The sequence below is a fragment of the Cyphomyrmex costatus genome, unplaced genomic scaffold (assembly GCF_001594065.2).
Source record: "Cyphomyrmex costatus isolate MS0001 unplaced genomic scaffold, Ccosl1.0 scaffold275, whole genome shotgun sequence".
Classification (NCBI taxonomy): Eukaryota; Metazoa; Arthropoda; class Insecta; order Hymenoptera; family Formicidae; genus Cyphomyrmex; species Cyphomyrmex costatus.
Genome location: NW_017276855.1, coordinates 957,021 through 972,167, shown reverse-complemented (window position 1 = coordinate 972,167; position 15,147 = coordinate 957,021).

Sequence of the window (15,147 nt, the reverse complement as noted above, 5' to 3'; positions counted from 1 at the left end):
TTTAATCATTCAAAATTAATTTTATTATTTGATTCACGCACTCATATTATATAATAAAAAATATATAAATTATTATTGTATATAGAAGTTTTTACATTATTTTACATTTTGTCAAATTTTTGTAAAAATAGTTAAAATGGAATTTTATAAATTAAATGCTAAATTAATTAAATTTATACCTTTGTACATGCGCTCTTAATTGAAATGGAATAAATGTGAAATTAGCATTCTCCTGAAATTTGTATCACAATTGGATATGGTGGAGACTAAGCGTTCCCGCTTAAGCCTTTCGCATTATCATACTAATATCGCCTCAAGCCAGCGTCAGTTATCAACTCGTAGTTGTATTTACAGTCCCTATACCGAATGCCTGTAAGGCACGGCTAAATTATGTACCGGGCAATACGTTAATGTCTTTCGCATAGCGCATATAGAAAATGCGACCTTAAAATTTATGCTAATAAGCGGTGTGCAGTATTAACATATTCGTAATACTTATGTTAGCCTGCATTACGCATATCTATAGATGAGAAGAAGCGTATATATACTACAATCTCTTAATTATTACACAAATTAATTCGAGTTACGCAACCAAACCATGTTTAAGAACCGACTTCTTGTTTAAACCATTTATCTCCTGTTAAGATAAAAGCTAATATTCTCCTCGTCCCAGAATGATCAGAATGGAATACGGCATCAATCACTCTAGAATTATTAAATTATATTCAAATTTTCACGCGCGCACTAAGCTACGGGGGCTTCGCGTAGCTAATGGTAATATTAGGTTATCACCGGGTCATTACGTACATTGCGAGAATATGATGTTGCATCCGTAAATTATATTATAATTAAACCAGGAGATATAATGCACTGTGTAACAGAAATCCTCGATTTCCCATATACGCTCTCTATATATTTCCTGTTTAGTAAAAATCTCGTGTATGTGTGTGTCTATATATATATATATGTATATACATATATATGTTTGCCATCAAAAGCAGTTCACCATGTAATATCCTAATATCCACATTTGGCATTTGTCCAAATTGGATGAATAAAGACCAACCTGGGACCACCAGAAGCTAAATTAAATTTACAGATTTGAATATTAATCTTTGACAAAACACACACACACACACACACACACACACACACTCTCTCTCTCTCTCTCTCTCTCTCCTCTCTCTCTAATTGTAAAAAATTATTAATATAAAAGAAGTGTAAGAAATGATCTTTGAAGAATCCTAGAACCTTATAAAACAGCCATTCTCTCCTCACAACCAGGTAAATGTTCGTTTCTTATTCGTTTTTTCGATCGTTAAACGAACGACCGGAATAGACAAATTGGTGTGTTTGTAGAACCACCTTGTGGTTATCTTACGTAAAAACATGTTTTCGATTAATCATGCAATATAATCTATTAATCTCCTTACGTAGAATCTACGTTGAAAAATATTATTTCCAATATTTAGCAGCAATTAATATATTATATTGAAAATTATGGTATTTTTCAAGATAGTATGTATGTATGTATATAAAAAATGTACATGTCAAAAACCATAGATTGATCCATAAAACACAAATCGTCATCAATAAAATAGTCCGATAGTCAATAATTATTTTTTTTTTTTTATTATACACGTGAGACCATCGAGCACGAAAGAGTTAAGCGAATTTTTCGCGTCACATTCGGCTGACCAGGTACAGCAGATAAATTGGTAGATTCGCGGAATCACAGTTTGTGTAGAATGGAGAGATTCTCGTGGGACGTTTGTAGGAGTGTTGGTTGGTAGAGGGACTGACATATACGCAATGGAGAGGGCAGTACCGAAAAGAAAGGTAGATATATCCCCGTAAATTCCAGCATTTTTACAATCGACCTATGTACGCGCGTCCCCGTCATTCGATTCGTCCGGCATCGTACCTTTTTCCCGCAGCCAACGGTATATTCTCCACTTTTGGATTCGACCCGCTTCGATGCCCTCGAAGGCGCTGCCGGGATAAAATGTATGTACACGTTGTATCTACAATACGGCACGACGAGAATAACGTTAGAAACGAGAGAATCCACCGTTGAATCAATACATCGATAAAAGATATAAAAACAAGAGTCACATTAACGTTTCACTCGATTGTAACGCTTATTGTATATTTCTATGTATCATAGAATTGCGCTTTTAAATCCTTTTTTCTTCTTTTTTACATATTATGCAAATATGAAAGTTGTACATCTAATATTTGATGAAGCTTTCCAATCAAGCAGTAATTGTTAAAACTATTTAATAATTAAAATTTCCAACATACATGTATATATTTTATACTTAAATCTTCTTTAATTAAAAAAAAAATAGTTGAAAATTGATGAATTTGCTATATTATATGTGTAGTTGAAAAGTCGACTCTTTTTGTGCAATTATTACGGGTTATATGTATTATTTTGCACGTTAATTTGATCATATGATACCTTAGTGTTTTATACGTTTCGAAAATTTTACAAGCCCAGAACGAAAAATTTACGTGTTTTATACAAAACGCTAATTCTTTAAACAAAAAAACGTTCGTGATATTAAAATAAATTGTATGAAGTTATACATCGCTCTGCGGCAAACGTCATTACGTTACTCACACGTTCGTTGCATGCGTCAAGGGAGATATTAATTTGAAACTGACAAAATTGCAACGTTCAGTACAGGGTTTCTTTCTCCAGTGATTCATTTCCCAAACCTATTCAATAAAATTCACTAATTTTTTGATGGAAACGTAATAGAAGCGATGTGAGCATTTCAGAGCGGTTTTAATTGTTTGTATTTCAAACACATCTTCCTGTATGCAAATACATAGACCAGTCAAATTTATACGTTATTGTTACTGTTAATTGAATGTTCCACTCGGTTCTCATTCATTAAGCTTGAATTGAATCGATCAATATAAAAATATTCGTATCGACGTAATGCAGTATTTGGCATGATTGAATCAATCTTTTACTATGTTTAATTTCCATGCTGTTTTTGTAAAATTTTAGTGTCAGCAATAATTAAATTTAAAAAATTCCAAGTTTCTTAGTGCAATTTCCCAATATGAACTATAATTCACGATTCCGAGATAACTTTTTTTTTTATTTAAATTCATTTTGTTATTTAATTTAAACTTATCATTATTTTTATATACTACTGGTAGTTTAATAATCGAATCATTTTGCAAATATGTATAAAATAATATTTAATGACAACAATCATGCACGCGATTATAATTCTCGCGGAATGATTAATTTATTCTAAACTAATAAGTAGAATTAAATAATAAGTTAAAAAAGTTATTATATCTCAGGAGAGAATCCAGGATTCTTTCAAGTTATCTCTCAAGAAATATTTTATGTATCTTTATATTTTATGTACTTTATTTACCTTAATTTATGTACTTTGTAGTTTAATTTGTTGAAAGATCATTATGTCAATTAGCGAAATAGTTTAAATTTTGCCAAGACTAAATATGCTATTGAAAAGTAATCTGCATATACATACTTTATAATGAGAAATTATCGAGACTTTTTAAAGATCAGAAACTACCATGTCGACTTTTAAGATCAAACGTTCTTGCTTCAAATTTAACATCTTCTTCCATCTCAAATTATCCTTTAAGCGTAATATCCATTATCGTCCATTCTTTCACTTATTATAAATGTTCGGAAATACGCATATCGTAATTCAATCTTGATGAATGTGATGCTTTCAGGGACAATTGATGCTTTCTTATCAAAATTCAATGCAGCAAGTGCTTGCGGAAATCTCGGAAATTCTTGTGAAAGTTCCGGCACTCGGCGCGATTTAAGTTCACCGCGAATCGTGTAACTGACGAAAGAATTAATGATCCTTTTGGAAGCCGGTGAGAATATATCATCTCAATTCGTCGTCATGAGTGAGCATGAAAATTTATCTGCTGAAAAGTTTTCCTGCTTCATCTCATCGAACGACTAAAAAAAAGAGAAGGGCGGCCAAGGAGGACGACGAAGGGTATATACGTCGGATTTAATCTCGTGCGTTCGTTCGTGTGCCCGGTAACGATAAATTTATCATCCTCGGGTAAAACGAGACACGCCGCACAGCCAACCTGTATAAATGCAAATCACGATCGCGGAATGTTTTACCGTTTTCTATCTTTTCGGCTCCGTGGTTCGAAGCGAGTTTAATTGCAGTCCGTAAATGTACGATTGTCTCCCTTTCTCTCTGCCTCTTTCTCTTTCGGAGTCTCTTAATTATTATAATAAGATTCACCTTAATCGAACTTCCACTTTGCGCTTCATTGCACGGCATTACAAACCTTTCCAACAAGGTATATATGTAGGAAGTTGTAGTTAATGTAGATTAACGAACTTAATAATAAAGCGTCTTCGAAATGCATGAAGTGTTTACGATCACATAAAATATTTTAGGACCCAGCTCATTATTCTTTCAGATCTTTACACCTACAAAGAAAAGAAAAAAAAAACACGCGTCATTACACGTTGCGTGTAAATGCAGTTCGCGAGAATACCAGGAAAAAAACATCGCAATTTCAGAAGTTATTTATGTAAATGCATTGCACGATTCCAGTTGCCAAACTTATCTTCGCTTTAAACTACTTAAGCGTTGATCTTATTACTCCAATAAGCAAGGCTGCCAGCAAGGCACCGTGGTTATAAAGTACTTTTGAGGCTAATCAGTTAGTGCCCCGGTAAAATGGTAATAAGGTAAATCGTAGCGAGTTATAAATAAATCGCTCAATTATTGATCACTTAGGTATTTAGTTCCTTCCGGTTATGAAATAATTTTGAAATTAAAGGTTGCGTTAAAACCGCAGTCATAATTATAATCCTTTCCAGATACTACGAAATCTATATACATAGTCTCTCTTACGGGAGTATCAATTATATAGTTTGTCGCCCAAATTAAATTTCGCATTTAATAATGATACAGCAATGTACAGTCGTCTTTAAAAGTTTATCACGCCGGGAAAGAATAATAATGCGTTTATGCATGAAATACATGTCGAACTCTCTCGCAAAGGTTTATATAAATCTTATAAATACAAGCGGCCGATATAACTATGCGGGAGTCAATGCGATTTAGCATGGTTCTTATCGAAACGAGAGACCTACAACGTCAGTTGGAGAGATTGATTTTATCCAGCAGAGAGCAGCTTTCCAGTCTGTGGCTTTTGTCCTCGCTTTTCCCACGTCGTATTTGCACTGTGTCGTGTCTCCACAGGATACATCGTCGTTTAATAAGAAATGGAAATTTCAACAATTGAATTATCGTCTCCGGCAGGATTTCCATTTAGCTCTCGCCGAGTAGCTAGATGACATTAAAATGAATCGCGCGGCAAACAATGGGTTTATACGACTCAACAAATTTGCCTCCGATCGTTAAGCGTCCCTACCGTCCTCCTCGTCCAGAAGCGTCAATACTTGAACGATGCGGCCAACTGGTACAAAGTACAGCGTGGTTAACCGACGTCAACGTCGAAATGTTAACAGTTTCCATTTGCACGGATAGCGCAACGGATCCGTCCGTCCATCATTTAAGTACGTCCTGCATGCGTGTTATTAAGCTTGACTCTCCCTTCCACGGAACAGTCCGCTTTCAATGGATCGACCGTGAATAGCAGATTTTTTGACGGATTTAAAATCCATCTTTTCTCAACAAAAAACAGTAAATAGATTTGTAGCTAAAAGATCCCGTTATTTAAATTCTGTTGATCCGCTTATACGCATAAGGTAAAGAAAAGAATGAGATCTTTTGTTACCTTTGTGTGGGTGAGTGTATATTAAAAATGTAATTTATTAAATACCATTTATTTTTAATGGTCTGTACCTCGTTATCTATATCATTTATTTTTAATCAGCATTTATAAATTTAATTATCTGTATCTTAATACAATTTGTTAGTAGTTTCAAACATTACTTCTTCGTTGTTATTATCAATTAAATTGATATATCGTTGAATAATTATATACATAGTTATATGAATTACAATTAGAATATATTTTTGCAATTTTTTGAATCAATATACAGGATGATATGTCTTACAACTGTATGATTACTTTAACGCGATAAACAGAACGAAGGAAAGAGGGAAATAAAAATGAGATAGTCCTTAGAACGCGCAAACGAATGCGTGAACACGCCGGAAGGAGCTCGAGTCGATTTTTGTTAGAGCAGCTCGACGATCTTCCTTCTTCCAGCAATTTGACTTTCAAATTTCCTCCATCGCGGAAAAATGTACTCTTCGCCGCGCCGTTGCCACTGCTCAAGAACATCTTCGAGGGACTACTACCTTACCGTTCACCGTCGTCGCAACCCTCTCTGGCGTCAGGCAAGCGGGCATAAAAATGATCGCTACGTCGGGAACCGTCGGTTGCACGGAGATTGATTTGCAACACTCGGTTCAGAGCGGAAAATCGCTATCGTCTCATACCTTCCGGGCAACCGCAAGGTAGAATCACATTTTTGAATACGGTCGCGCTTCATCTCGCTGTTTTAACCGCAAATCATATCCACTCGATGTATTACGAGGTGTGCTATGAGGTGTAAACTCAACTAAGATCTATGGACTTGAATAAAGTACGTTGAGATTTCATTTAGTTAATACAGTGTGGAATTGAAATGTACGCGATGTAAAATTCGAGATTGTATCTAATCTTTAGACAATTTAACAATTCCCTTTAGGGTAGCTTTTTAATGAATAAAAAATAAAATTTATATATATATATATATTTATTTATGCACACTTCTTTGATAGCATCTATCAATTTTATTAACAATGAGTTCTTTACAATATTTTAAAGTGTCGATATCATTGTTAAACAGATGATGAATTTATACATAATTGTGATATTATTATTTTAGCTTCAGTTTATGATTGTGTTTTGAGTTGGACAATAAATACATCTATAGTTTTGATGACCTATTGACTTTTTTCCTGTTTAATTTTTTTTTATAATAAATGCACGGTTAGGCAATTTAATTCTGCTGGTGTGTTTACATTTACTATAGAATCATATCGTTAGAGTCAATATGTTTAAAAAAATCTAAAAAACAAAAATTTTTATAAAAAAATGTTTTATAATATATTAAGAGACGCGGACTCATCAAATACAAGAGAAAAAAAAGTTTTTCATATGGTAAAATAAGTAACATTAAAATAAAAAGATAAATTACATTTTGAGTCAAATAGACTTGAACAGACCAGCAGAATAATAAAGAGTTGACAAAAAAAAAACAGATAAGAAATAGATATAGGGAGATATATTCTTCAGGGAGTGATGTGCAGGTTTTTTCATTACTTCCGTCCATATCGTAAGCAAGTGTATGCTCTGATTGCGAAAGCGGAAGTCGCGCACGGGAGCGAGCGGGGACAGTCCAGGTAAATATTGATTGAAACGGCTGAAAGGACAATCTATATGCACGGGGTGTATTTGTACATACCGCGTGACGCGAAGGTATGATTTGGGCAAAAAAATACATAGAAGCGATGTTGTTCCGCGATTCGCGAAAGGGAACGACCGCATCGTTCTCCAAGGCGTGAGAGAGACTTATCGTTTTCCCAACTCCCGCGTGATTAACTGCGGTTGAGAAGAGTGTGTGCAATTCGGCACGTGCAGTCACGCGACGGCCGCATATTTCGGTGAAATGGCGCAAAACGCGCTGAATTACATGCGGCATTCGCGATAGAAGAATGATCAGATGGGGCGAAACTAATAGACGATAAAGTGCCGTGAACAACAGTTACAAGAGAGAATTCGGTTAAAATGCATGCAATCGATCGGGCGCGTTGCAGGCAAAAGCCGTTTGCCAATTCATATCTGAACCCTGAAATGCTCGCAAATTTTGTTTCTAAAGGTGCAAATTTATTCCTCGAAACTTGCAGGGATATAGACGTGATTCCAAATAACAGCAACTTGCGGGCAATATAAACCCGCGAAATCAAGATTATGAGATTTTCACGATTTACATAGACGATTTATTATTACTTCTCCCGGTTTATCTTCCGATGTAGTAAAATGACGTAAAATATGATAAAAATAACGGTATATAATATTTGTCGTGAGAAGATAATCTGTATATATAAATAATATAGAAAAAAACGATTTTGTTAAAGTATCTAAAAATTTTACTAACCCCGAAAATAATTTTGTTGCGTCATTAAAATAATTAAGACGCTCAAGCTATAGTTGTTAAAATGTTAAAACTATTTGCATCGCCTTGAGCGCAATTATTTCGATAGTTTGACAAAATTATGTTTAAATCTGTGTGTGTATCCAGTTAAATTTTTAAATGCAGCAAAAACGTTTTTCCCACGTTATACGTAATGTATAATATATTTAATCGAGCGTAATGCTTCGTTTTCCTTAACTGTTCATTTATTTTTTCCGTTTTTTTTTTCTTAGACCAACATAAACTATCGGCAAGAAATATTCCGAGTTAAAAATACAAGAGTAAAACCGGACTTCCATTTGCCGTTGTAGTAGTTTTCCGATGTAGGAAATAGGCGAGTCACTTCAGCCGTGCGCTTTTATGCGACACTCTTGTTCTTCTCGCGGATAGTATAGACCGGACTCGCGTGCTTCGTCAACGCCACCGAGGAATGCAGAAACTCTGGTATTACTGACGGCGGGCGCGTTCACCGTGTTTATCGTCGCTGACCGAGAAGAATGAGAAGCGCGCGATGTATTCGCCTTGTCGTCTTCGCGGCCAAAGTTTTTCTATTATACGTGAAAGCTAGCTGTTTCCGCAAAAGCGTAACGCCGCCGCCGCCGTCTCACGACAGACGAGATCGGATTGCAGTGGATGCTCACCAGGGCGAATGAACCGATCGCGGCAGCGACACTGTAGAGAAATGGAAGGCCGCTGTCTGACAGCAGCGGGTACGTGGGAAAAGTTACAATCGCGGATTATGAAATACATCGCACGAATTAATGTCGCGCGCTACCCCGACACGTCGCAGCGATATTTCAGCATTGCTCTCGTGAATATCTACTTCGAACGGCACACTTCCACAACCCGTCGTCTCTCCCTCGGCTGCGTCGTTAGTTACGTCGCGTTTATTGCGAGCTGCGGAAGGAGCTGATGATTAATTTTTATTTTTATTTACGCGATTAACACGAAGCGTCCTAGAAATCGTACTCTCGCGATAGGAACTTCTGACAAAAAAAAATCTAAAAAAAAAAATAATTTCTCGTGAATTACTAAAAGCTTCGTGCAAGGAAGAGATTTTTTTTTTCTAATATCCGTTATACAAAAGATTTTATTTATAAAGAATTAATCTTTTTGCCTTCGTGTACTTTCTCAAAGTCCGGATCATCCTGACTTTTCACTTACAATTGCATAGAGCTCAGAAACTATTTATGTCTTCACTTCGAAACAAGCGTCGTTCTTCATGGCTTGACACGAATCCAACATTTCCATTGAGGAGAAACATAGCTATGTATATATATGATGTGTAAAGAGAAAGAGAAAGGGAGAAAGACAACACGCATTACGATGACGTGCGGAAAGTAGAAATCGTCAGATATGCGAACAATATACTCCGCATTTTTTGTTCTTTTCATTTTTTTTTTTCATCACGCGACGATGGAGTAAACGATTTCCCGACACGTATGCAACAATATTCGCTGGCTTCGCCCTTTTTTTCCACATTTTGATACGTGTCAGTTCGTCCTGCGGACGATGGACTGGACGCTACGTGTAGCAGGGAGGGAGACAGACAACGCAACAGACGATAAAAGGGAGAGGAAGCTGTAGGGAATGGCGATTGGCAACGGCGGGCTTCAATAAGTGTCCAGAGTTCGCTGCAAAAACCTTTGCAACAAAACGATCAAATTGCAAATATAATGTATCATGATTATTAACACCGGTTGGCGTGATTAAAATATGAGATTTTACGTTTTGACGTCGTAACAGAGAATTAAAAAAAATTCTCTATTAATTAATTCTCGTTTTATTATGAAGAATAATAATCTTGTTTCAGCGTTTACTCAAATTATGTCAGTATCGTTGGAACGAGAATATTGTATTGTTTCTGTCGCCAGTTTATGAATAATCATGACAAGAGGTGCTTTCCATTTTACAATTTTGCTGAATGTTATGATTATTCATATCAGCTAGGGGCGGAAATAATAAACAACAGCTGTAAAATGTATCTAAAGTTTCCTGCAAGTTTAATATTATATAGAATGATCCAAAACTACCGGACATCCTTTCTATGAAAGATTACTTCTAGCCAATTTGCGATCGATTCTTCCTCTTTCCGGAAATGTTGAAGGATGTCATCATTTATTATAATTTTTCGACATTTTTTCACTATATACTGTAACTATATTTGAAAATTTTATTAAAATAAATTCCATTTTGAATTTAATTAAAAAATATTTTAATTATTATAATTTTATCGTTTATTTACATTATATTTCTGATTATTAATAAACCTATTATCCAACTAAATTAGACGCGGATATCCAACTAATACCCATATAGTTATCCTAGATTACGGAACTGAGGTATCTAAATATTGGCACGTAATCAGAGATTTTCTTTAGTATCACTTCTGTTTCACGATATCAAATTGTTCGTATTTTCTATATAAAGTTCTTATTTTCAAAATAATCAATATGTATTATCCAAAATCTACAAATGTTATAACATTTCGCAAAAGTAATTCTTAATGTTTGATATTGACGAAGATATTAATTTCTTTCGCATGCTTCCTATTCGTCAAATTTTTCTAGTTTTCAAATTACTGACGCGACGTCTGATAAAGTATCGACTTCAAATAAGGTGCCACACACTTTTGTTCGCCACGTCATTCCAAGCGAGAAATTTCCTAAAAGATACAGAGATCTGGCCGATCTAGGGCAAAGATCGCCGTGACCGATAAAAGGGTACGAAAGGGTAGAAGGCGAGATTCAAGGCGCTCGGTTTTTCCATGTAACTGTCGTTGCAGTTGCGACATAATCGAATCGAAACTATAATAACTTTGTCCCAAGCGCGGTACCTGGCGGTAAACTCGATTTATCTCCGAGAGGAGAGCGCCGACAGTCAGAGTCGGCCGGTGTGAGTGACGAAGAAGGACCGAGGCGAAGCAAGTAGTCTGTGTGCTAAAAGACGATCGATAGCCACGCGGCGGACCGATTCCCCAGTATTTCCCTATCCTTTCATAGTCACGGCCTCGTAAGGGCACGAAGAACGTCTACCGTTTTATAGCTTATGAAACGGGCGGTCGACGCGGAGCCTGATATTTCTTCAGGAGAGGAAAGAGGGGTGGGGGGGGGGGGGTTTTTGGGGGGAACAGATTTGCCCGTCATTTGCTGTTAATGTCTCGCGAGGCGTTTATATCATTTGGTCCGGGATATCAGATGTGATGGGAGATTGAAAGACGTTGATCGATATATTATTACCACGTAAAAGGTGCGGTACGACCGAAACTTCCATACGGCCAAATATTCTGGCAAGCCAAAATGTGACAAGATTAATTTTCAATTACTCTTTTTGAATTTATGTCTTTTTATTGAAACAATTTTTACCGTGGGGCAATAATTCAATTTTCAACCTGTGGTCGAGAAAAAGTATGCAGATCCTGATTTATGTTACGTATTGTACTGGCGTGTATATATATTCGGGTCGATAAAATTATCTCTCATTATTTATATTTCCTCATTGTTCTTCGGTGAGCATGCAAGAGAATATTTCTTGCCAGCTAAATTTAAACGTTTCATTATCATAAATATCTGAGTACAGTATTTTACGTACATGCAACGTATCGTAAGAAATATATATTGATGCACGACCTTGGTCAGGAGTCGTCTGTTGGATATAGGAAGTTAAATTATGTATATACAGGATATATATCGACAGTCACTTTCTATCGGACATATTTCGAGGTGAATTCAGTCCTTAGCGAAAATTTAATGGAAGGGAAAGAACGAGGAATTAAGTTTGAAGAATTCAGGCGGACTCTATACTCTCTCTAACACAGGCGCTTTATTATATCCTCCGCTTTAATTAGGAATTTCATTATCGAGAAATTTAACGTGAAAAATTGAAAGACAGCGCGCAAGGTTATCACCTGCCGGTTTGCAGCCATATCATCCTTGCAATCTTCAAATATTTTCATTATAGATTTATCGTAAAGTATTTTTTCTCACTACATTTACAGGGGGGGGAAAAAACGAACGTTTCGCGGCAAATTAAGGAGAAATCGACGCGATGCTGGGTCAGCCAGAGAGAATACTTTGACATTGTCGGGTAATATATGCCCGATGCTAACCGCCGTATCCGACAAGAGGGCTAGAGAAGAAGTCAACGAATGGCCGAAGAGATATGATCGTCCGATAAAAAGTACCGCTGGGGACGATGGGTTTCCATCTCGACGCGCGTAAAAAAGCCGCGCTATTCAATAAAAGCGGAATAATTAACGCCGTCGTAACACGTGTGCCCAGTGATAAATCTCTAAGTTATATTGGCTTCCGGGAACTATGCGGATGCTCAAACGGAGTTTAACTTTAACGATTAACGCGCCAACGTGACTATTCGCTTTCGGCCGAATGGGATCGGGGATCGAGTCGTCAAGCCCGCGAGGAGGGTATAATTATTACGTGTGACTTTATAGCAAATACAGGGAAGGAACGTAAAGCGGATTATAGCAGCCAAGACTGCGGTCCATTTGATGCTGCAAATACTCCCAAGTATTCTCCAATTTAGTCAATTAGTAAAATTCTTTCTTCTATATATAATTGGCCGATCAAATACTGGAACGTTTATGACGTTAAGTGAATTGCATTTCAACAATATTGCGGAATGACGAATACAGAAATAGCGTCTACGTAGACATGCGCGACTATAATTTTATTTTGCAATCGAGATTCGTAGATCACTTGCGTCATATGCGGTCCACTCGACGCCACAATGCTTCGAAGCTTTTGATTGACCAATTGGAAAGAATTATACTGATTGACCAATCGAAAAATGCTTCAAAGCATTCGTAGCATCAAGTAGAAAATAGCCATAGTTAGATACATGAGATATATGTTTTGTATTGTCATCTTATTTCACTACATATATATTTTAATTAAAAAAATTTATATAAATAGTAATATAATAATTAATATGTTTAATTAAAAAAATTTTGGACATCTTAAGAGAAAATTAATTTCATCTGTTAATGTAAGTCTCATGTTAAATTATTTTCATATAACGAATTTAATGATATTAAATTTTAATTCATTCAATTTTTCTTATACATACTGAGGCCATAATATTTAAATACTTGCTCTATGAGAAATTTATAATGACAATTTTGATTGGAATACATATATATGGACTATCCCTTCTCGCTAAATAACGAAGAATGGATCATAGTGAACTTTATTTTATTTTTGAACAACATGACTATTTTTAACATCAGAGCAATTGGTTTGTAAAAACGTATAATTAGTATAAATTCATGCGACGTAACAAAGCGATGGTATAATTGTATTTTATCCGAGCGATTTTATTGTTAAAAAGTGTACAAAAATTCGAAGTTAATATCGTTTAATCTATAAGGGGTTTTTTTTACGGCTGATGAGGACTCTGTGAAGTCGAAACGTACCGTATATTAATGTTATCATTATAATAAATTTATAGATATATTTAACAACCATTATTGCTCAATTTATTCTTGACCTGGGAGGTTTATTGTTAATTTTAATTTGTTAATTTACTTGAGCTGATTGTAATTCAATTTTAATTTTTTTAAAAATTTATATAAATAGTAATAATAATTAATATATTTATAACAACACTTATTATTCGCTCGTCTTTGACCGTTATTTATATGTAATTTTATGAAAATATATCTTTAATTCAAAAGGATATTATAAGGTATCAAGAGGATATTGTAGAATTTAATTATGGTGGATAAATTATTACTCCTCGTGTACTCGCATGATCCCACAAATATTATTCGCTGGAAGGTTTCGTGCATAGATACAGCATCGGGGAATTAATGGGGCTCTGTATGAGGGAAGCCTAAGCAGAGCTGATGCTGTACACCGCGGAAAGTATACAAACTCCGAACTATCGCGTCGCATGTCATTACCCTATCCAGTTAGCGATGAGTAGCGTATGATTAACGGGGCGATAATCCTGTTTAGAAATTCTTTGGTAGTGTCGCGAGCACGTAATTACTGATTTTAATGAGCTTGGTATAAGTGAACTAAAGACTAAAGCCTTTCTTTGAAGGCTTGAAGCATGCTTGTACATTCCATTCTCTCCGTGCCTGTTCCCCATAAATAGAGACAGTCTCCGTTTCTTTCGTTACAACAATTGTATCGAGATGCGCGCACGAATACGATATTATTTTTATCTTTGCCTAATGTAGCTGGGAAATCGTATTCCCAAAAGAAGCGAGAGACCGTACAAAAAAAAACGACCGAGATCCATTGGATTTATGTATCGGGCCCTTATCGGAATAACAGCTTTTCTTTTTCGGGACGTTAAAGACGTCAGAATAGCTTTTCTTATTCAGATGGAATGAAAAAGGATGATCACGTCTGTCTCGGAAGTGAAGCAATGGAGAGAGAAATTCATAATATATAAATTATAAATAAATAATAAAGTGTCTGAATTTCGCACGAATCATTTGATTAAAATATTGCATTAAATCCTTGTATTATTTTTCTCAGTTCTTCTATATAAATACTGCTTCAAACGTGTGGTCACATGGTAAAACAAATATTACCGCGTGTCTGACATATTTGACGTGACTTTTACGAACGTGGGGGAAGTTTGGCAGTACACCGGATTGGTTTCCGTTGCTCACTCTCCTCCGGCATCGTGAAACTTAACAGGCACTCGTCTGCAAGCTTGACATGCTATACATATGTGCTTGAAATTGTGTATTGAGTGCCTGTGCGAGCAAACAACGGCACACAGCGATGTTATTAATTAAGTAAGTGGAATATGAGAAAAACAGCTGGTTTTAATATTTGCACGGAAAATAAGCAAACTTTTAAATGATACAATAAAAATTAACAAACAGAAATCAATAAATAATTCAGTCATATCAGAGATTGCTCCTTGTCACAGCAAACAAATGATAAAAAATATATTCAATTTCTCTTAATACATGTTTT